Source organism: Cupressus sempervirens, chromosome 3, assembly GCF_028749045.1.
Source record: "Cupressus sempervirens isolate cs-2001-9-10 chromosome 3, ASM2874904v1, whole genome shotgun sequence".
Lineage (NCBI taxonomy): Eukaryota > Viridiplantae > Streptophyta > Pinopsida > Cupressales > Cupressaceae > Cupressus > Cupressus sempervirens.
In genome coordinates this window covers 589,508,838-589,533,499 of record NC_143120.1, presented here as the reverse complement: position 1 = coordinate 589,533,499, position 24,662 = coordinate 589,508,838, and the positions used below count along the sequence as shown (strand labels likewise).

Genomic DNA, 24,662 nt, shown 5'->3' with positions numbered 1-24,662 from the left:
TCTTGAATTAGATGCAATCTCGTCACCTTAGGCTTCTTTCTTGTTAAAATTTGAAAATAATTTTTTGGACAAAAGTATGATTATTTCTCTCTTTTTTTCCTTAGTGAATTTATGTATAAACCACTTGTTTTAGCTACTCTTTTTTTTTGTGTACAATAAAATTATATGATTATGAAAAAATTATCTTTTAATTTATAACTATTTGTTGGATTTCTTTTTAGCAATAGAATGCTACTAAGTCATCCGATCGAAGGATTTTTAGATGGATAGTGATTGTATGTGCTTTGGCATAATATTTCATTAGAAACTGTTATACTTTATTGCTTTGATTATTATCATTACTTGCATCTATATTGTTTGTGATACAATCTAATACATTTGGAAATATAAGGCAGCTTGTTTATCAACTTGTATGTTCTCTCACCTGCACTGGTACCCATGGCTTCTATACTCAGACTTGATAGACCAAACAAATTTAACCCAAGGCTACAACTTAAAAATTACTTGCATTAACTTAAAAATCATAAGTTTTATTCAAAACTTAGTTACAAAATATATTGAATTAGTCCATAAAATGTTGGGGAAGTGTTTTTAATCATATTTGAATACAAGGAGAGTTTATAATTATATCATCATGCAGATTCAATAGCTAGCTCTTAGTTATTATGAATTAATGATGATTGTCTTTGAGAACCATTGTCATAAATTGTATGCCGAGACAAGTTACAAATTGAAGGATTCAATAATTTCCTCCTTTTTAATTAAAAATTCTAGGGAGAAGGTCAGGTCCTTGCACTTGACTACGGCTTTTCACTCGAGCTATGAAGATGTCATGATGTGTATGGTATGCAAATCATTCTATTCACGAGTGTCGTTACATACTCTGGACTCAAGATCTGTTACAAACAAGCCTAGTTGAAACAGACAAGATAGTTTCATTCATCGAAACAAGTCTTGTTCTTAAATTACGAACTAATAGGCAACACTCGAGAGTCTGGCTTGACTTTTACGATGGTGAGTTGGTCACCTATCTTTTTGTTCTACAACCACGAACTATCCTCCCCCTCTCCCCACCAAAAATAAAAGATGAATCTCAGAAGTCTGACAGTTCTCCTTCAATGGGATGGTGCTTTTCTTTTGACAGGCCCAAACAATTACAACGGTGAGCACAAATGATACACAAGAAGTTGTTGTTAACAAGAATGGCTTCCAAAATGTAAGCATATTCCAGCCATTCTATTGAAGTATCTGCAAATATTTGTCAAAACCTTTGAAGAAACTCCCAACTTGGAATTAAGCAATGTAATCAAATTACCAGTGTTTGTCATATTAACTATGCATAAAAGAGAATGTAGACCAAAATTTATAATAGTTTCACTTTCAAACGCTGGCCAATTAGAATGTTTGGAATTACAAATATTTTTCCCTAAACTTTGGTGAGAATGAAATATTAAATGAACTCTAGTCCGTTTGCAAAGATAGAGCTGGGTAATTCCAATATGCTCCTGGTACTGAAAGGCCCAAAAAATAATATGCAGGTTTCAACATTAATATATTTAATCTTCGGAGTCTTTGACTAAAGTATTAACATAACCAAATATAATCTCCCGTGCTAATATAAATATTCCAGAATGTATCAACATAACCAAATTAATATAATCTCTAGTGCTAATATAAGTATTCCGGACCCACCACAAAAGGAATGCAAATTGTATACAAGCTTGAGGAGCCAAGAAATAATTAAATCCCGAACATTTGCTGCAGCCAAATATTGAATGAGCCTTTATAAAAGTTTGGTTAAATGATTACTTAGTGGAAAACTGTAGCAGATGCTTTATACCTCAAATATTAAGTCATCCTTTCAAACAATATAATAGTATGAGAAATAGAGTTTTCAGAAATTATAATAGAGTCTATTTCAGCTGGGTATTATTGTCTTTATAAAGGATGACTTAATACAATATATGAAAACTCTATTGTCTTTATAATTTTGTTGTTCAAAACCTCACAAGCCTATAGAAGATCTGACTTTGATACAATTCTAATATGCCATTGGTGTATTTACTCCAAAACTTTAAAACTTTTAATAGAAATTTAAACAAATATTTGCATGCAGCTGAATTTTCAATTTTTCCAACAAAAATACATAATACCCAGCTGAAATAGAGTTTTCAGAAATGAATATTGCAATAAAATCTTTAGTAGGAACTAAAAAAGATCCAATCATAGTTACAAAAGTTACAACAAGATTGGATACCAGAAATATGAATCTGAAACACTAAGTTAGACAACTGCAAGATATCTCCTATTGACGATAGGTTTTCCGTCAACTGCCTCCAAGCTCAAGGGATTCCATCTTCAAATATGTTGAAATCTAAAGCTTTCAGATTCTCCAAGAGAACAATAATCAAATCATAATCCAAGCTGCACTTCTTTGTTACTCATAAAACCTCACAGGCTGGCAGGCGAACCAACTTCAGTACCACTGTAACAACATGGTTAGCCCACGAGATCAAGGCAAAATGGGCCAACAACACATCAAGGATTGATGGTTTAGAAAGGGGACATTACAGAAAACATTGGCCACTTGCAATGTGTCAAGATGCCTTTTTCTCAAGACTCATTATATTCCTTGATCAAAATGATTACATAAGGATGAGTTGCATAACCCATGACTACAACCACGGTAAACTTTTTAAATGATTAAGTTAGAGAGCAGTACATAAAATATGGATGAAGTGATTTAATTAAAGCAACAGCTCAAATGCCAACATGTCCAAGTTATCCTCTTGGAGTCAAATATAGCAAAAATAGAATAAAATATACTTCGGGTTGAATCTGGAAAAATGTGCATGGATGGCTTGAAAGAGCTCTTCAATACCTTTCCACTATTACAAGAATGGCAGATCTCAGTAATTGCAACAAAAATTAATGAGTGCAAGAGCAACAACTTTTCCAACAGCAAGGTTTGTTGATAAAACTTGTACCCTAGAAAAGTTGCATAAAATCAACTTTCCAACAATATTTTGCTAGCAAAACTTCAACACATGAATCAGAAGTTATGAATTTTTAAATGGTTGATTTTAGCCTGCAATGATGACCCTTATAGAAAATAAAATATTGCCAAAATAAAATTAGTAAATTGCCTATAAAATGGACAAATTTTATATGAAAATAGGAAGCTTTGGGCCTACCAAATGCAAGGAAGCATCTATTTGAGCTAAAATTGCTCCAACAAAAATTTGTCCACCAAATTAGTTTAAAACCCCCAATTAAAACTATATCATATAATGGCCAAATTGACTGAAATAAGATTCAGAACTGATTTGATTGGACACTGAAAGGCAAGCATAAAATTGCACTAGCATGCTCTAAAATAAACATGCATTAAACAGCCCTCCCCTGTCCACCCTGCCCAATATATATATAATTATGATGGCAAGGTCCAGTTTACACCAAAGTGCTCCCAACAGAAGCTCAAGCTTGATTATTTCTTAAATTTGAGAAGGGGCTTGCAGATCTGAAGCTTTTATCCTTTGTTCAAGTCCGCAATGGACCTAAACCTATAGGATCATCTGTAAAACCAAAAGATGTCTTTCCACAAGAGAACAACAAGAGAAAAATAATGCCTGATTATGGACACAAAATGTATTAGATTGATATTGGATATTGTTGGTGCAGTAAAGTATTTACTAATTACACTTAAGTTTACCTAGGATAATGCATTTTCATATTTTAGTTGTCATGTAGACACCTAGGAGTTTGCATTCTGTTGGGTGGATATTTTGCAACCGACAGTTTTGGGTAAAAATCTAGTCGCAAAATAGGATGACCAGCCACAGCATGTGAGACAGAGTCTCTCCTACCTTAAAGAGAAGGCTCCCCCTTCTCACCGTTCCTTGGATCAACTCAAGGTAAGCAAGAAGTCGAGAGATTTTATAAAGTGGGTGTTATCAATATCCTTTCTTCTTATCTTTGAAGAAAGAATCCACTTACTCGTGGAGCGAGTAATGGACAGAGTGAATCTCTAACTACACTTCTATCAAGAGCTGGAAATAGTGATACCGATAAACCTTCACTAACTCAAAAGTCAGCTGAAAATGTACCAGTTCGGCTCTAAGTCCGGTCCTATTTCTATATGGAAAGCTTTACAATTAGGGCACAGAGACTCCTAAAAGTAAGAACAATTTAACTATTTTGCGAATTAAAACGAAAATACAAGCTACAGACAAAGCTTCTAGCTATGGATTTTCACAATTGTTCTTGGTCAAAGCTCTGGCTTCAATTATTTCCTAACTCTTTTATTGAACACACAGTAATAACATGAATAAAAAAAAGGCACAAATTACAGTCAAAGCTTCTAATTTGCTCTATCACAATTGCTTCTAGTCAAAGCTTCGAATCCAATTGCTTTTTTTATTCACTTTTCTCCCAAATTCGTACTACACAATCAAAGTTATGCTTGCACAAATGTGGCAGAGCTTTCTTGCATACAACAAAAGATGATTTTTACAATGAGGGGGCACTCCTTTATATAGGCAAAGAAGTTGAGAAAAAGGTGGAGGAAAAAGTGGGAGCAACTCAACCAACTTTGACCAAGTCTAACTACAGAGAATAAAGGGTTACATGCAACTCGCATTACATCCTTCTACATACAGATGGAACTCACATTACATGTAATTACACATCTTCATGTCATGCATCCTCTTCAACTACAAACATGAAAGAAGAAGAAAGAAGACGGAAGAGAAGGAAACAATCCTAAAGGGCCTTGTACTTGATGATGCAATCTCGAATGATCATAGGATCGGAAGTTCTTGTACTTCATACCACTACATTCATCTTGATAACCATGGTGTTGCATTTTTTGACAACCTCTGACTGTGATGAATTGTCTGTTGTCATGTGGAAATTTGATGTGATCCATCTTTTCTCGTTCAAGTTGTCATGAATTCTCCTTTGTAGATTGGCACATTTTGGATTCTCTGACACTTTGAAAACCTTTGACGATGTCTAGATGTAAACTCGGAATAACATTCCATTAGCGTCTTTAACCTTTTTTTTGGCTATAAAGTGCTTGACGCATGGGAATGCGTGCAAATGGAGATTGCTGATTTTCAAATGCGACTTGGGCTTTCAAGATATCATTGCACGGAAAATGGATTACATGTAAATGCAACATGCAACAAGGGATAAAGGATGAGATGGAAAGCATGAAATGATGCAGACACATGTATTTGCTCATGGAGGTGCGAACGCATATGGAGAGGCGAAAATGAACTTTATAGATGCCTTTGAGGAAAAGTGAGGTCAAAGTACATGGGAAAACATGCACATGACATCTTTTTGACTTTTCAAAAAGTGACTTTTAATCAAAATCAAACCTTTTAGATGCAATTACACATAAGACATTTCGTGTAATCGTGTTGTGCGAATGGAAGTGGAAAGTGAGATGGGTGAAAACGGAAGTGGAAAATGGGATTACATGCATATGCAGATGGAAAAATGGGATAAAAAACATGTAATCGCATTTTGTTGAGTGAGAGATGAAGTGTTATGACATGGAAATGGAAAGTGGAGTGAAGTGAAACGTGCTCAAGTTCTTGGGAAAGAACTTGCAATTTCTTCCAAATGGAGAAAAAAACCAAAATGCAAACAAGCAAAACACAAAAACAAGCACAAAATAAACACATGCCTTTGGTAAAAGACTCAAACATATTAGCAAGGAAGCCACTTCAACATGCAAAATCGAATTTGGAGTTTGGAGAAATTTCACAAAAGTGTGAAAATGAGAGTTTTCATCATTTTTAAAGGCAAAATGCACTTTTCATGGCATATATATGGACAAGTGGCAATTATCAAGCAATAATATGCATGCAAATAGCAAGATAAGCATGAATTGATGAGCAAGTTAGAAAAATTCCACTTACATGAAGATTAAGTGCCAAAAATGAAGGAGAAAGAGCCAAAATAGCAAGTTTTATATACTTAAGACCAATCCTCCCTTAAATCCGGATTTTCAAACAACCTTTTGACTTTTTCTGCACTTGCATGTAATGAACATCCAATGGTCGAATCTAACATGAAAGTGCTAAATAAATGGTCTCCAAAGACAATATCATGCATTTAAAACTCAAAAACAATCCTCTTGATCAAAAGTATGGGTTGGAAATGCATTTTTTTGACTTTTTTTGAACAAAAACATGACTTTTTATGCAAAAATCTGGGCCTTTTTCCAAAAACGTGGCCAAAAAATGCATGTTTTTGAGTATTGTATACGCAGGGTGCAGCCCTTCAACGGGAGGCACTGAAGGAGACAGACACGTGTCGGCAATAATCCATGCGTCAAACATTCGTTCTCTTCCTTCATTTAATTTGATAGGGAATAAAAGAGTTAGGGACTTTTTGGGAGTTTGTTTTAAAATATATTTTGGATTCTAGAATGATTTTTAAAATCCGCCTCAAATATTTTGGCTAAATACGGTTGCCCTTTTGCTAATTGCCCGTGGCTATACAACCACGAAAATGCACTTCCTTTACATTGTTTTTTCTAACTTTTTAAAAAGTTAACTAAGTCCTCTCTTTCATATGGAAGTTCATTTTCGTGGCTGTATAGATGTTGCCTATTTGGATGCGGCTATCCTCTCACAAAAACTTGAAAATGCAAAAACGACTACCCCAAATGCATATACATGGATCAGAATGCAAAAAAGTGGCTTCAAAATGCATTAAAGTGAATTAAAACCCCAATTTTCTGAGCATTTGAAGCAAAAACGTGATTCATCATGAAAGTTTCAAAAACATTTTTGAGGCAAATAAATCCATTTTAGAAGCAAAGAAACTCATTGCCATCCAAAAACGTTTCAAATGGAACAAATCCCGTGCAAATCCATTGACTAAAACTCAAGTTATGAGCAAAAAAAAGGAATTTTGGAGTTTTTCAAAAAAATGTGCCCTAGATATGAACTCCCAAAAATGGTTTTCAGCACATTAAACTCATCTTTGATGGAAGCAAAATGATCACCAAGCAAAAATGCCTTGAATGCAAAAGATTTCGTTCAAATCCATGAAGAAAATCTTGAGTTATGGCCAAAATTGGATTCTTGGGGAGCAAGAACACATTTCCTTCTCAAAATCGAACATTTTCATGGTCATTGCATATTTTAAAACATGTCTTCATGTAAAATCGGACCTTTTGAGGTCAATTACATGTTTTAAAATGTGTCTTTATGCAAAATCGCACTTTTTGGAGTGCATTGCATGTTTTAAAACATGCTCATGAGAAAAATCAGACCTTTTGAGGCCACTTACACGTTTTAGAACATGTCTCACATTTTTTATGCTTAAGCATAAAAATTCTTCTTTTCATGTCATTGTATCAAAAAGGTCCACTTTTATAAGCTTTTGATGTAATGGCATGAAAAGTATCCTCAAAAGTGAGTTCTTATATGTAATAACATGAAAAGTTTCCACTTTTCATAGTTTTTACATGCAATTGCACATAAAAAGTCCACTTTGAGGCCTTTAAGTCATGTATTTCTCTTAAATTTATAAAAATGTAATCAATATGGGTCGGAAATAACATTTATGCATCAGATTATTCAATATAACACATAAACATTATTTTAAAGTGACATTTAGATAAGCATTTGATTTTAAAATAAAAAATTTAAAATGTAACTATATAGTTCTAAAGTCACTTTAAGTGAAAATTGAAAAGTAACTCAACTTAAAATTATAACATAAAGTGCACAATAGTCACTTTAAGTTATAAATTAAAATATAAAGTAACTTAAAAACATAACAAAAAGTGAGTAAAATGTTATATTTTCAAAAAGTGAATGTCAAAATGAAAATATAACATCATTTTTTAAATTTGTGTTGTTAAACCTAAAATGTCCACTTTTGAGGCACTAAAACAGGCATAACTCTTGTTTGATAACTTCGATTGACCTCTACGTTAGACCAAATTGAAGGGGAAATTGAAAGGCATGATATGAGCAAAACCAAAGGACTAAAAACAAGCAAACACAAATTCAAAAGCAAAGAATGGATTGTGAAGGCTTCAAAAATCAAGCAAAGGCTCAACAGAAAGAAAAACGAAAAAGACTTGATCAGTTGATACTGATTGGTTGATCAATACTAACCAATTAAATAACGAACTAAACTCTAAGAAATGCGAAACTAAGCTTGAAAAAGTTTCGTACTGTTACCTACATTTTGTGGTGACAAAATTCAGGACAACACATTCTATTCGAGCACATCTCTCCCACCTCTTTTTGCATAATCCACCTTTGTGTTCTCATCACTTAATCATCCTCTCATTGTTACACATGTTGCACATACTTTGTTACACAATGGAGGATGATCCACCTTTAGTGACAAGTGATTCCACCTTGTGTGGTTGATAGCTTATCTCTATCATCAATCTTAGTTATCATGCATTGCCTATATATTAAGGCACATCTATGATGTTTTGGGTCTATTGTCCATTATCCATTATTGATTGATCATCATTGAATCTAGTTATTTGAGGATCATATATTTTTCTCTTGTCCTATCTCTTGAGTTTCTAGATCTTGGCATTTTTATAATTTGTCTTAGGAAAATTCTTATGTGGGATTAGAACTAAAGGAGCGTTCATTTGATAGCCATTGGAGAAGATCATTTGTTTCATATTGTTGAGGGCTACGATTCAAATCTAGGATATCCGCAGCCATTGGGAGTGTCTTGGGAAAGATCCGACCTTGCCACTACGTCCGGGTGGCTATTTCCAAAAAAAGACTATAAATTCACGTATATTGGGTGAAAGTCAAAATTGAGGAAATTTTTTTGTTGCAGACCAAACTTGATCTGCAAATTGGGTAACATATTCAGAATTTATTCATATTTTGGATATGTAAACTTGAATTTTTTTCTCAAATCTGGTATTTTTTAGTCAATTTATCATTATCTAGACATTATTTCCTATCAATTTTGGCAAATATGGGCTTATATTTGTTTCTACAAAATTGTGGACAGATCAGGCAATGTATTTCTCTATTCACTATGTAGAGATTTCCAGTAGGACATACAATGAATCTTGGTAGCATCAATGGCTCCTACAAAACTTTGAGATAGCTCATGGGGGCATTTGTGTTTGAAGAGATTTTGTATCATACCTGCCCTACTCGATTCATATACAATACGAGTTTGTGATTGTAAAAAAGGTGCTGAGCATGACCCTCTGAGCATTGACAAACAAGGACTCCAATCCAAGTTCATTGAGTTGTGTTCAGCGATCCAGTGAGGCGCAATAGGGCATCCAATGCCTGAGCAGATTTAACATGACCACACACCTAGAGAAAAGGCAATTGCATATCCATGCGTCCAAATCTGCTGAGCCGAGATCTAACAAAGACACTCTGCAAAGCACGAGCTAATTATGGAGCAAAACACTGTGATTGTTGAAAATTTCCTAGGTCATCGATTCGGGTTTGGGGACAGATTTGGGTTCGTGGGTTCAGGGAATTTTTTTTCCCTATTTGGGTTTGTGTGTGTGTGTATAGATAAGAGAAACGTGCATAATTCCAAACTTAGTCCTTTCATAGTATGAATATATTTTGCTTGATCATTGATCAATGCCAAATGTCAAAATATACATTAAATACCCACTCATTAATCTATGTTAATGATTGTAAAGAAAATCATACATTTAATTACTTAATTGCAAAATGAATTTTCAAAACATAGCATAGTTCATCAAATTATTAAGTTTGAAACATAATGATAAATGGAAATGGTTTAATAGTTTATCAATGATCATAGTATCAAATGCCTTTCAAGGTTCAATTGGGTCATGAAACAATAAGGGATCAATGGCTTCATCCCTAACTGTGACTATATCTAGATCCTCATCATTGGAACAAAAAATCCCTACAACCTTCTCTTAAAACTTGCAAATGGGCACACCAAAATGAGAGAAAATGAGAGATTGGATGAGTGAAATGGTTTTTTTTAGGCTCCTTTTAGAATTACATTAAAAAAATATGATTTAATTGTTTTTTGAAGTAGTTTAGTTTCATTGTTTGGACCCTATTGTTGTGGGTCCTCCTGGGTTTGCTCGGATCATTATTTGGACCCTATTGTTGTGGGTCCTCTTGGTTTCGCCCGGATTTTGTACCAGTAAGGACTCAAAGAGATCCACAGTTCGAAATATGGATCCTGCCTGGACCCGCAACAAACCTGGATGCGAATTCATACCTTGTAGGGTGCAATGTCGGCTTCGTAGACAATTTCACATCTAAACACAAGCAAACCCAATTTGGAAGGAACATTCAATTTGTAGCACAAAATCCAATTTGCTACATTTGATCTTGGAAGGTCTGACTCAGTAATACCCCCGCGACATAATATCAACATCGGAATGAGCTCGAGCTCTGAGATGCCCAGTCAACCCAGTCGGATCCACACTAGCAAGTCTGCTTTTTATGAATTTTTTTTTTTTTTTTTTCATGTAGTATTTTCGAGGTTTAAATTTGACCCCCATTAAAGTGTCATGGGCCATATTTTGTTTTTTTCTTTTAGGAGTGTTGAGATGTCAATTTTAAGATAAAAGCATTTTCGTTATCTTCATTCGTAAAATTTGACGTTCAATAGAATGTCAAATCTAGGCCTGTTCACACTGACACAACAAGCAATTAACCGTCAATTTTAGTCAAACGCTTTTGATGACATCAACAAGTGTTGAAAATTTAATAGCTTTCACCATATCCAATTTTGGATTTGAAGCCTAACTTCAGAAGGCTATAATGTGCTCATTTTTATTCCTTTTCTTGAGCAATTTCTGTTTTATTTTGGGTTGAATCTTCTATACTTTTCAGCGATGCAGTTTGTTGTTGACTTTGGTGCATGGAGTTAGCAAATATCACAGATTTTGGTGATTGTATCCGAGCAATCCTTGATTTCGCAACTTCCGAGGCTTCATTTGGGTTGAACTAGACACATTTTCAGGTCCCCTTTTTTTGGAAGTGAATAATTTTTGAAGTACTTTCCAGATTTTCTATAAGATTGTAGCCTTATTTGGGCAAAAATATCAGTTTCAGATCTAGGTCCTTTTTTGGCCTTGTATGATCATTATAATGGTTGGATTTTGATTTGTTTCTAAGCAATATTGATTTGGGTCTCTTTTGGCCTCTTTGAGGTGGTTGTAAACATATACTCCACTTTGGCCATTTTGGCAAGTGGGAATTGTAAATGCACTATATATAAATTGCCAAAAGCATCACTTTTGGAGAGGCTCTTTGATTGAGTAATTTTTTATTTATTTTTTGTGGCGTGGGGGGGGTGGGAGGGAGGGGATGTCTTGTGTTCTTGTGTCTCTTTCTCTCTTGTGTTTTTTAAGTTTTTGCATCATGGGTTCACCTAAAACTCTACTTTTAATTTCACACAGTTATACTACATGAAAAAATATTGTCTGGAGTAGATTAATAGAAAAAGGTTTAAATCTCTATGCGGATGATACAATTGCAAAATCCATTGATTTTGATGCACAAGAAGATTGAAAAATTAAAGATAACATGGGCTTTAGGAATTGTGCTCATAGAGATCTCTTCTTCCACATTTCTTGCTTTAAGGATGCGAAGGGTGCTTGAGAAAAACAAGAAGAGACGTATGATAAGGTGGATGTAAAGGGACTCCAAATTAAGGATGATCTACTTCTCTTGGATCCTAGGAAAGTTGACACAATTCAAGACTATTGCAATAAAGCCAATGAGTTGAGAGCACTACTAAAGTATTGTGGCAATCCCATGAAGGATGATAGGTTGATTCATCACATCTTGAAGAGACTGCCTTTAGAGTATGCAATTTTTGTTTTGAGTTACAACACTCACAAGTTGACCATGGGAAGTGCCTCCACTAAGCCTTCATTTGATGCATTTGCAGAAAAGTTGATGTTGGAACAGTCAAAGTCAATGGATATGGGAATTCTCAAAGTCTTTAAAGTCTAAGGCATTGGTGGCTAGTAATGACAACCAAAGAAATCAAGGCGCCAAAAGTTCCAGCAACAAAAAAAAGTAGTGGAAGCCAAAATCGCAATTAGAGATACAACAATTTTCCTCTTCACAACAAGGAAATTCTTCTTCCAACAAGAAGGAAAATAACAAGAAGTATAAACTATTTTGTACATATTACAACAAACCAAATCATGATGAGCATCGTTGCAAGACTAAGAGAATTGATGAGTTGGAAAATTTACTTAGGAAGAAGAAAATCAATGTGCCAAATGCTTCCAAGGATTCATCTCCATTCACTTCACAGGGAAAAAGGCAAGCACTTATGGCAAGTTCAAGTCCTTTAGGGGAATGGATTCTTGACTCGAGTGCCACACATCATATGAGTTCTTCAAAGGGACAATTTTCTTCATTGGAGACATTTATGATACCTAACATCTCTGTAGGGAATAATACACAAGTGGAAGTTGAAGGGAAAGAACAATTTGAGATGGAAAATGGAGAGTTCAAAGATTTTCTCCATGTTCCTAATCTTAGCACCAATCTCCTTTCAATTTACCAAATCACTTACTATTGAGGTGGAAATAATGTTGAGTTTCTTCTTGATTCAGTTATAGTGTGAAAACTTAAGGATGATTTATTGGTTGTTGTGGGTAAAGATAATCATGACACAAGGCTTTATTCTTTCTCCCACTTTGTGCCAAAGTCTCCTTCATGTTCCTTGTTGACACATACACAATAACAAAGTAAATTATGGCACGAGTGGTATGGACATCTTTCTTTTTGCTATCTTCATTAGCTTAGCTCAGAGCATATGGTCAAAGGTCAACCTACAATCAACTTTTCTAAGGATTAATGTTTTACTTGCATAATGAATATACATCTAGAAGAGAAGTTTGAAAAAGGGAAGTCTTGGAGAGCATCAATTGTGTTGGAAAGATTCAAGTAAGTTACCAGGGGGTGAATTGGTACCGCAAAAACTTTAATCTTAATTAATTTGTATAACATGAATCAATAAATTGTTAGATACTTGCACGAATATCTAGTACTTTGACCAATAGTTTGTAACTTCAAGTCATTTATTGAAATGTAAAGTAATGAACTTGCAATAAAAAATCACACACATAAACACATAAGACAATATTTTGGTCTCGTAGAAAACCCTTGGTTAGAGGAAAAAATTGCGGTGGGTATGATACCCATAACTCATCACTGTAGCAACAAGGTGTCCTATCAAGAGCTTACAATAATGTCATCTTCTGAATGACTACACCCTGTTAAAAGTGTCTAATATTCTGTTAGAGTATCTACACTCCTATCAAAGACTACTCTTTTAAGAGATTTAATCACACTCATACTTTGTTCACCCATTTAAGGGATTTGGAATAAGTTCAAACTAGAATTCCTAAGTCCTATTAAAGACTACCTTGTTAAAGGATTCGACAATCTTGTTGACAAATTGTTAAGAATAAAAAAACAATAAGTTTGACGTAAACCAGCCTTCCTTTAAGCTTGATAAGTCCTTTTTGCTCTTTCGCCTTATTTGCACTGCTAAATCCTTCCTTTCGATAACTTGTTCAATTTCCACTCTCACTTTTTCTATCCTCTCATAATTCCTTCTTTTTCTTTTATCTTACTTATAATCTTTTGCAACCTAATTTCTTTCTAGTTACTTGACCTAATTAGGGTTTCTTAAAACTTCTCCATGAATCTTCCATAAATTATTTCTTATGTATCGTTAGTGTCGCCAATAAGCTTCTTCATATTTTGATAGTGCACCCTTTTATCCGATAAGTCTACTAGGTTTTTGATAGCGTTGCTAAGTTTCTAATGCTCTGCTCTGATAGTGATTCCACATGTCTTTAACATTGTTTGCCAGCAAATGACAATCTTCAAAATCTCACACAGTGTTCTAGGATTTTGTCAAGTAACAATCTCCCCCTTTGGCATTGATGGCAAACCATTCAAAATTGAAAAGTTTGTATACCTATAAGCATCCATGCCCTTTGCCTATATCTGTATGCTTTGTGTTGACTTCTCCAATATCTTCACCATTTGTTCTAACTTTTCCTTTTGTAGCTTCTTCCCCTTTGCCAAAGGCGAGCAAAAACAACGATATTTCTTGGGGTAATAAGTGTTTGCGGCTCAATGTTAAATATGTCTCTGTTTTCTAGTAGCCCTTGCCAAGATTATATTCCATTCTTGTCTTAATCTCATTATGCCAGTGATGTGACTTTTGACATATATTATTCCATTGATATTGTCACACTCATCTTGTGACTGTAATATAATTAGGGGATGCATCTATTGCTATCATCTGCTTTTGCATTAGATTCATATACAATGATAATTGACATGATTATTTAACTGTGATTGTGTTTTTCATGAAGATTAGCTTCACTACCTCTGATCCTGCAACTAGTAATTCCTTTAATTCTCTCTATTCTCTGATTGTATCCTTTTAACTTCTAATTTTGCCAAACTTGAGTCCTTTTGCGATTTTTTCTTTAATTCTACTTTGATATTCTGATCATTATTAATTGTTTCCAAATATGTCTATAACTATTTTGCACTAGATTCTGACTTGTCAATTTGTACCTTAGGCAACAAACTTGAAAATGTATTAATTGTCCTCTTCACAAGCTTCTTCCTTCTCTTCTTTGCTTATTGTCTCTCAACTTCGGTCCTTTCCTTGAGTCATTGTGCATATGCTTCTCGATCATCATAATTCAATGTTGCTAGATTCATCTTTAGTATTGCAAATTCAGGTTAATTATCCAAATCATCTTTGTTAGCTGTGTCTAGCTAGCTTTTTCTTTTCTCCAGTGCTACTTTGATTGATGTCATATAATGCAATGTTCTGGCAACTTGGGTTTCTACAGATTCTACTTTAGGTTCCATAGCATGTTCTATATCCTTCAAATGTTCAGTTATTATCACTGTGTTGATTGTTTCACTGATAGCAAGGGTCTTATCGGTAGACTGTGTATTTTCTTCTATCTCAATTGTAGTTTCTTCAACATTTTGCTCCTCTGCTTGCTCTTCCGATTTCTCTTCTAATTTCTTTTCTTGCTCATTGTCAGTACTTTCATTAGATTCATCATTGATGTCTATAGGCTGCCTGTTGTAATCTCTCTCAAAACTTGTAGGACTTTCTTCTCCAGTTAAAAATCAATAAGTTCACTTTGTTCTGATTGCTCATTCAAATCATATATTGCACCAACCTGTATTAATTCTTCTGATGTATCTCTTTCTCCATCAAAAAAATATTTTTCCTTTCTTCAGACCACCTATTTCAACATCTTCGTGTAATCCTGCCATTATCTTGGCTGCTTTATGCTTAGTAGCACATTTGTTTGCATATTTTTGCATCAACTGATCAATTTCTATAAAATTTATGTTCGGCTTTGTAAGTATTAGTGTTCTCTTTCGGATTTGTTTCTCTTGTTCTTCTGCTTCATTCCATCTTGTTGTGATTTTGTCAAGCAATTCCTCTAGAATGTTTTGCTTTAGTTGACTCCGGAATTGTGAAAATTTATGAATTGAGAATGCAATTATATCTTCTATAGGTTTGTTTTCCTCTTCATTCCATTTTCTATATTTGAATTCAGATATGTATCCAATAGTTCCACATTCCTTTTTTCCTTTTGCTAAATCTTTTGCTGAACTCTCTATTCTTGATCTTGATGGCTGGTCTTTTGGCTCAGGTTTGTTTCTCTTCCGTTGTGTCCTCAAGCTTGCATTTGTTCCTGATTGACGTCAGGTAGTTCTTCCTCTTGCAGTTTGTGTAGTTCTCGACCTAGTTTTCCTATTTGGTGCCTGTTTTTTAGCTTTCTTCTCTTTTGCCAACTTGCTCTTTATTTTAGCATATGTTGTAGTTATTACTGTTGATTTTTGTATACTACTTCACCTTTTGATTTCTTCTCTTCAGAAATTACTCTTTTGGAGACGTCTTTGTATGTTTCATACCAATTAGCTTCTATGTCCTTGGGTTGTCCTAATAAATATTCCATTCCTATCATCAAGTCATTTTCTATAACTTCATATAGACAATGATGGTAACTAAGATGTCCTTGACTCAACTGCTTTCACTATGCATAAATGCGTGTTAACCTAAAAGCATATATCTTTCTTATATTTCTCAACAATATGGGGTGGTATATGATACCTTCTATTCATTTTTCCTTGAAATTATTTAAGTAACTCCACATTATTGCACTATAGTTCCTTCCTAACTACTCAATATATCTATTAATTTGATGTATGATTGGTTTACCTAATATCCAATTTACTTTTCCAATACTCGGAAAATAGCTTTGTACATAGAAGTATATACACGCTAGTAATGCACCATACCTCAGTCCTTGCTTCTTGATTCTCTTTAGATTCATCGCCAGTTGATCGCTCAACATCTCTGCTAAATCAAACTTGATTTCCTCTGTGACAATTTCATAAGTAACTTGTACAACTCCACTTGGTATCTTGTCCAATTGTTTTGCTTGATAAATTTAATAACCAATAACCATAGATACTAATTTCATCTCATTATCTAAGATACTACTTACAACGAAAGTCTTTTGGTCTTCTCTGTATCTAGTTAATCCTTCAATATGTCTTTTGGGGTCTAGTTCCTTTGTACACTTATGTCCATTTGCTGATAAACCTGTAATTGTCTTAACAATTGCTTTTGTTATCTCCACTTGTCTTCCTCCTTCTTGCTATATGTATTCTCGTATATTCTACTCAACACACATTTGATCCAATCTGCTTTAACGTTCTTCGGTATATGCACATTTGAGTTAGTCCTCTTGTTCCCAGATGTCCAAACTCACCACTCGACCCTTCTTCTACCTTTGTTTAGTTCTTTATATGCTGCACTTATTTCTTCATCACCAATTTCGATTTCCTTACTCTAGATGAATGATGTCATGTATTCCATTAATATTACTCTACTTGGTATTCCTGATAAAGCTCTGTTGGGTGGATATTTTGCAACCAACAGTTTTGGGTAAAAATTTAGTCGCAAAATAGGATGACCAACCATAGCATGTGAGACAGAGTCTCTCCTACCTTAAAGGGAAGGCTCCCTCTTCTCACTGTTCCTTAGATCAACTCAAGGTAAGCAAGAAATTGAGAGATTTATAAAGAGGGTGTTACTATTATCCTTTCTTCTTAACTTTCAAGAAAGGATCCACTTATTCGTAAGGCGAATAATGGGCAAGGTGAATCTCTAATTACACTTCTATCACGAGCTGGAAACAGTGATACCGATAAATTTTAACTAACTCAAAGGCTAGCCAAAACGTACCAGTTTGGCTCTAAGTCCTGTTGTACTTCTATGTGGTAAAATCTTTACAATTAGAGCACAAAGACTCCTAAAAGTAACAACAATCTAACTATTTTGCAAATTAAGACGAACACCCAAGCTACAGACAAAGCTAATAGCTATGAATTTGCACAATTGTTCCTGGTCAAAGCTCAGGATTCAATTGTTTCTTAACTCTTTTCTATCAATCACAAGATACAATATCAATGACAAAAGATAGTACGAATCAAAGGTAACTTGAATGAATTATAGCAAAGCTTACAATTCACACAAATAACAATCTCACTTAATCAAAGTTAAGTCTCAAATGCTCCTTTGTATTCACTTTCTTTCAAAATAGTGCTACACAAACAAAGTTCTGCTGGCACAATTTCTCCAGAGCTCTCTTGCATAAAGATAATGATGATTTTACAATGAGGGGGGCACTCCTTTATATAGGCAAAGAAGTTGAGAAAAAGGGGGAGGAAAAAGTGGGAGCAACTCAACCAACTTTGACCAAGTCTAACTACATAAACTAAAGGGTTACATGCAACTGCACATGCAACTCGCATTACATCTTTTACATACACATGTAACTCGCATTATATGTAATTACGCTTTTTCATGTAATGCATCTTCTCCAACTACAAATGTGAAAGAAGAAGAAAGAAGACGGAAGAGAAGAGAACAATTTTGAAAGGCCTTGTACTTGACGATGCAATCCTAGATGATAACAGGATTGGGAGTTCCTGTACCTTGTACTGCTGCATTCACGTTGATAACCATAGTGTTGTGTCTTTTGACAACCTCTAGCTCTCTTTGATGAATTGTCCATTATCATGTGGAAACTTGATGTGATCCATCTTTTTTCGCTCAGGTTGTCATGAATTCTCCTTTGTAGATCAGCACAAACTAGAGTCTTCGACACTTTGAAAACCTTCTTGACGATGTTCGGATGTACACTCGAAACAACTTTCCATCAACACCTTTAACTCCCTTTTTTTTTTTTTTTTTTTGAAGTAAAGTGCTTGGCGCATGGGAATGCGTGTAAATGGAGATTGCCGATTTTCAAAATGGGCTTTCAAGATGTCATTGCACGGAAAATGAATTACATGTAAATGGAACACGTAACGGAAGGTGGAGGGTGAAATGAGATGCAAGTGTGAGTGAAAGATACGCTTTGCATGCATATGTGGATTAAGGCTAAGATGGAAAGCATGGAAAGATACAGAAACATGTATTTGCTCATGGAGGTGTGAATGCATATGGAAAGGAGAAAATAACATCTTTTTGACTTTTCAAAAGGTGACTTTTAGTCAAAATTGGACCTTTTAGATACAATTACACATAAGACATTTTGTGTAATCGTGTCCTATGAATGAAAGCAAAAAATGAGATGGATAAAAATGAAAGTGGAAAATGGGATTACATGCATGTGTGAATGGCGAATGAGGTGAAAAACATGTAATCACATTTGTCGGATGAGATGTGAGATGTAATGACATGGAAATGGAATGTGAAAAATGAAAATGCTTTTACATATAATGAAGGAAAAACAAGTTCTTGGGAAAAAAAAAAAACTTGCAACTTCTCCAAATGGAGAAAAATCGGCAAACAAACACACAAAACCAAAACAAAAGAAAAACATACCTTTGAAAACAACTCAAAACATGCCAAGATGCAATGCACTCCAAAGATGAAATTCGAATTTGGAATTTGGGGAAGAACCAAAAACATCAAAATGAAGGAGAAATTCATATTTAAAGGAAAAATGCACATTCTAAGGCAAAGATTCTTACAAATGGCATTCATTCAACGATTTCATGCATAAAATCAGCAAAGATAAGCATGAATTAAAATGCATGAAAGAAGAGGTCCATTTACATGAAGATTAAGTGCCAAAAATGAAGGAGAAAGAGCCAAAATAGCAAGTTTTATAGACTTAAGACAAATTCTCCCTTAAATCTAGATTTTCAAACAATCTTTTGACTTTTTCCGCACTTGCATGTAATGGACATTCAATGGTCGGATTTGACATGAAAGTGCCAAATAAATGGTCTCCAAAGACAATATCATGCATTTAAAACTCAAAAAAATCCCTTTTGATCAAATTTATGGGTTGAAAATGCAATTTTTTGAACAAAAACATGACTTTTTAATTCAATAATCTGGGCCGGTTTTGCAAAAACGTGGCCAAAAACTGCATGTTTTTGAGTCATTTTTGACTTGTGAATGCAAAAACGACTTTCCCAAATGGATATACATGGATCCAAATGCAAAAAAGTTGCTTTAAAACACATAAAAGTGGATTAAAATCCCAATTTTCTGGGCATTCTAAGCAAAAACGTGTTTCTCCAAGCAAAAACGATTTGGTGTTTTAACACCAAAATAATGATCACAATGTAATGGAATCAGCAAATAAGGTCAAAACAATTTGATTCCAAACAAAAACATGTTCCAAATTTGAAGATTTATGGAGTTTTTTGCAAAATTGTGCCCTAGCTTGGGTGTTTTGAACACATTTTTGGGTGCAATAAACTGATTTTTGATGAGGGCAATGTGAGGCCTCGCCTCGACCCGTGGTAGCATAGTGATACATTATTATTTTGATACTCACGACTCGAGATGTCGAGACATTATCTGATGGTTTGAACATATTATATTATTTCTTGTTGTGTGATGCTTACTTTCAGATATTTGAGTTCGTCATTTAATGCTTTATGAACATGTATGTGGACGAAATAAGTAAATGCAGGATTAACACTTTGATTAAGAGATTTTAATGATTTAGAATATGAGTAGGATGAGAGAAACCCTGATTGATTTATAGATGTATGTTTTAATTTATGTGATTCCCTGATACATATATACATATGTGCATGTGATTTTATGAGACTGCTGATGTGTGCAATGAATATGCAGGATATTTTAGCCGAGAAACCCAACGGAGGAATGAAATTGATCCCTATGTGCTTTGTGGAAACCTTGTTGTTCATAACTTAATTATTTTGTGAGATGTATGAATGTATCTTTTCGTGATCAGTAAATGTTAATGTTTCGTAATTGTGTTCTTATAGTGTCACTTGACACTCGTGAATTGCATATGCATTTCAGCATGCTAGTTAGGGTTAACTGTGTAACCTTTGGACCTAAGTCGGATTAAGTTAGTGTAATTTTTCACTAATTTGTTTTTAATCAAGTTTAGTTATCCCTAATTTGGATTAGTGCTTAATCTGCATTTTGGAGTTGTTAAATGGTCCTAATTATTCTTAGCTTTTGTTGGGTCCCAAATCAATTCCTAAGGCCTTAAAACATGAAATCTTTATACCCAAGGGGTATGAGTATGGGTGGGGGGCATTTTCCACCCCCTAAGCCCCTTTTGTTGACTTTTGAGGTCACTCAAAAAGTCTATATTTGCCTTTGTGCGAAAATTGAAAGCTGTTACCATGAGTTGAATAACCTCAACTCCACTTAGAGGTTAACCTTAGGTTTGGTTGAGTTAGAAACTTTTAGATTTTTAGGTGAATGGGGGGAAGTTATTTCCCTTTTTGGTGGTTGAGTTTGGATCTTATTTAGAGGCCCTTTTTGGAGTAGTTTTGGTTGTTACCCAATCTCTACTTTTAGAGAGGAGTCTTGGAAGATTGAAGGCAAGGAAGGAAAAACTCTTCTCAACATTGTTCATTTTACCATAACTTCTTTGTGAAGGTAGGAGTTCTTCATCTCTTTGTTCTGGTTGTTCATGTTATTCATGATGTTTCATGCTTGGTTCATGCTTATGTTATTATGTTGTTCTTTTTGGTATGTTTGCATGTATGTTGGGTATGCTTGGGAAGGATTTGAAACCATGTTCTTAAATGCTTTTCTTTTATGTTTTTGGTTTAAATTTTGAAGTTTTTTTGTATGGGTGTTTTGGCATTACTCACCCTTGGATAGGGCAGAAGTGGCCAATTTCGGGAAAGGTATTTAGTTGGACTCCAACAATGTAGAGTCTCTTCTCAGGACGAGAAGAGGGAGAGAGGGTAGGGTGTTATAGGCCCCTACCTGTCAGCACAAACCTCGTATGAGTTTTGGCATGTAAGAATGGAAGAACGGAAGTTCTTGAATTATAGCCCCGATTGAGCATCTATTTTGATGTTGTGTTTGACATCTCCTGTTGGAAAAATTCACCTTTCCCTAGTTTTGATTCAATGTTGAATCCTGTGGTGAAAACCTAGTATAGATATGTATGTTTGATTTTGTCTCCTTGTTATGTTTGTTGTCACCTGGTCAGATTTTGTTCCATCCATGATCTTAGCAATGTATTGCAGAAAATGATATGGATCCCTTGATAAGGGTCATGAAGGAAATTTATTTGATTGTTGTAATTTCGGGATTGGAATCCTATGTAATTTGTATTTAAAAACTTTGTTGTAATGGCAACGACGCCGGGTTTTCTTCCTGGTTCTTTCCTGGCGGAGCCTTTGAATCAGGTTGCCAATAAAATAGTGATTGAGTGATATTGCTTCTCATGAGATTTTTGTATTTTTCGGTTATATGGATGCATATCAGAAATAAGATGAAATAATGATGATGTTATAGGCAAAATTCAATTTTCATATATGTTGAGACGAAAATTATGGGGTGAACGTAGATTCATTTTTGTGATTATTGAAATCAAAAATCAATCTTGCAATGTTGTTTAAAGAAGTTATTCAATTTTTGACTTAACTATGTTTTAGCAAAATTCAATAGCAAAAAAAAAAAAAAATATATATATATATATATACCCTCCTTTGAATAATGGATAAAATTGGTTTTCATACTTGAACAAATGTTTACCTTTATGTCTTTTGTTCTTAAAATTTTCAACACTTGGAAAAATATGACACACAAAAAAAAAAAAAAAACATTCCTAGTGCAAAGGCCCTCTAGATTTTGTATGGGCTTGGGATTAATTGTCACATTGCAACAGAGGATATTCTTGAGAATATTCTTAAATTTAAAATTAGAATTAAGAAAAAAAAAAAAAATGTTTATAATAACAAGAAATTGCATAAGTTAATAACTTATATAACTTACTATCCTAAATATTCATTCTTACCAACTTTACTTTATACATTTAATCCATCTACTTACTAGGCGCCAGCTCTTGCAATGGGTTTGGAAAGGATTTAAAACAAAGTCAATATAATCATCCTCAGGGTGACATCACCCTGGTACCCCCTCCATAGGAACTTGCAGCTTTATCTTATCCTTTGATTGATTGCATTGTGCTTGATTGTGATTAAGACTTTCTTATTGAAGCCTTCTCCCACCTTTTCACCTTGGTCAGCGCATGATCTCACCTTGGGTAAAGTGCAGCTTGGAAAGCGCTAGAAACTTGGAAATAAAGGAAACCAGCGTGGTATTTGGGCGCCACCATGTGGAGAGTTAGGTTAGAAAGTGCAGGCCTAGTATAGGTATAGGGGTTTGAGGTAAGTTTTGTTTGGTGAGAGAGATGTGACATGGGTGTAGGGTAGTTTTAAGTTAGGATTAAAATAAGTTTAGATTAGTTTTAGTATGTGTGTGTTAGTTGATATTAATTTAGTTTTAGTTATTTTCTTTTAGCTTTGATTTGAGTTAGTTTAAGTTTTTTTTTATTAGGAGTAGTAGTGTATGACTTGTAGATTTAGTTTAATTCTTTAGTATTAGATTTATTGAAAATTAAGTTAGTATTTCATCTATTTAAAAGTTTTTATGTTAGTTGTAATTTATGACTAGTTTAAATTTATGTTAATAACATTTAAATTTAATATTAGTATTAGTGTTTTAAGCTTTATTAGAGTAGTGATGGACAAGAGGTTAAAGAAAAGTGTCTTATAAGTTTTCAATTATTATATTTGTTTTAGTATGTTCTAAATTAAATAAATTATGGAAAGGTTAATTAGATTTTTTGATATTTGATTTGTTTTATTTCCTAGTCTTATTTAAGTATATTGTTTTCTAAACAATTTCAAAATATTGTTGTAACCTTAATGAAATAACGAAATCAAAAGTTGATACCAATTTAATGACGAATATTTAACTATAGAAATGGATTACTTCTCATGATGATAAACTTTTGATGAACGTAGTAAATCTGTTGTTGCAATTCAACTCTTAAACCTTAGTGAACTTTATTATTAATAAAAAAAATTTAAAAAGAAATTTGTGTTTTGCTCTTGAAATTTGGGCATGACATGCAAAATGATCACCTCTCCAAAATGTTTTGAATGCAACTGATTTCATCCAAATCCATGGAGAAAATTAAAAGTTATTATCAAAATAGGAGGTTTTTGGAGCAAGAATATGTTTTCTTCACATAATAGGACATTTTTATGTTCATTACATATTTTAAAACATGTAATAAGACGAAATTGGACCTTTTAGAGTCCAATTAAAATATGTCTTTGATCATAATCTCACTTTTTGAAGCTCATTACATATTTTAAAATGTGCAAGTCTCCGAAATCTCACTTTTTGGAGTCACATATTTTATAAACATATCTCACCTTTTTGATGGACAAACATAAAAACTCAACTTTTCATGTCATTGCATCAAAAAGGTCCATTTTTACAAGCATTTGATGTAATGGCATGAAAAAGGTTTTCAAAATGAGTTTTTATATGCATTAGCATGAAAAGTTTTCACTTTTCATAGTTTTTTACATGCATATGCATATAAAATGTCCACTTTTAGGCTTTTAAGTTATGCATTTCACTTATTTTTATAAAAATGTCAACAATATGGGTCAAAAATAACATTTATGCATCATATTAATCAATATAATACATAAATATTATATTAAAGTGACATTTATATAAGTATTTGATTTAAAAATAAAAAATTTAAAAAGTAACTATATAGTTCTATAGTCATTTTAAGTGAAAAATTAAAAAGTAACTCAACTTAAAATTATAACATAAAGTGCACTATAGTCACTTTAAGTTATAAATTTAAATGAAAAGTAACTTCAAAACATAACAAAAAGTGAGTAAAATGTTATATTTTCAAAAAGTGAATGTCAAAATGAAAATATAACATCATTTTTTTAATTCGTGCTGTTGCACCTAAAATGTCCACTTTTGAGGCACTAAAATGACTATATCTCTTGACTGACAACTCCGATTGACCTCTAGGTTAGACCAAATCGAAGGGGAAAACGAAAGGCATGACATGAGCAAAACCAAAGGACTAAAAACAAACAAACACAAACTCAAAAGCAAAAAATGGACTTTGAAGGCTTCAAAAATCAAACAAAGGCTCGACAAAAAGCAAAACAAAAAAGACTTGACAAAGGCCTTCAATAAAAAGATTCATTGTATCAATTGGTACCGATTGGTTGATCAATACTAACCAATTAAAT

At 33.8% G+C, this 24,662-nt stretch overlaps 1 protein-coding gene across 1 annotated transcript in view; it reads left to right on the top strand.

The window, feature by feature from the left end:
* LOC149568044 (NOL1/NOP2/sun family protein / antitermination NusB domain-containing protein) overlaps positions 1 to 24,662 on the top strand; it is a 242,001-nt gene that overhangs the window by 103,620 nt on the left and 113,719 nt on the right. The window lies entirely within an intron of this gene.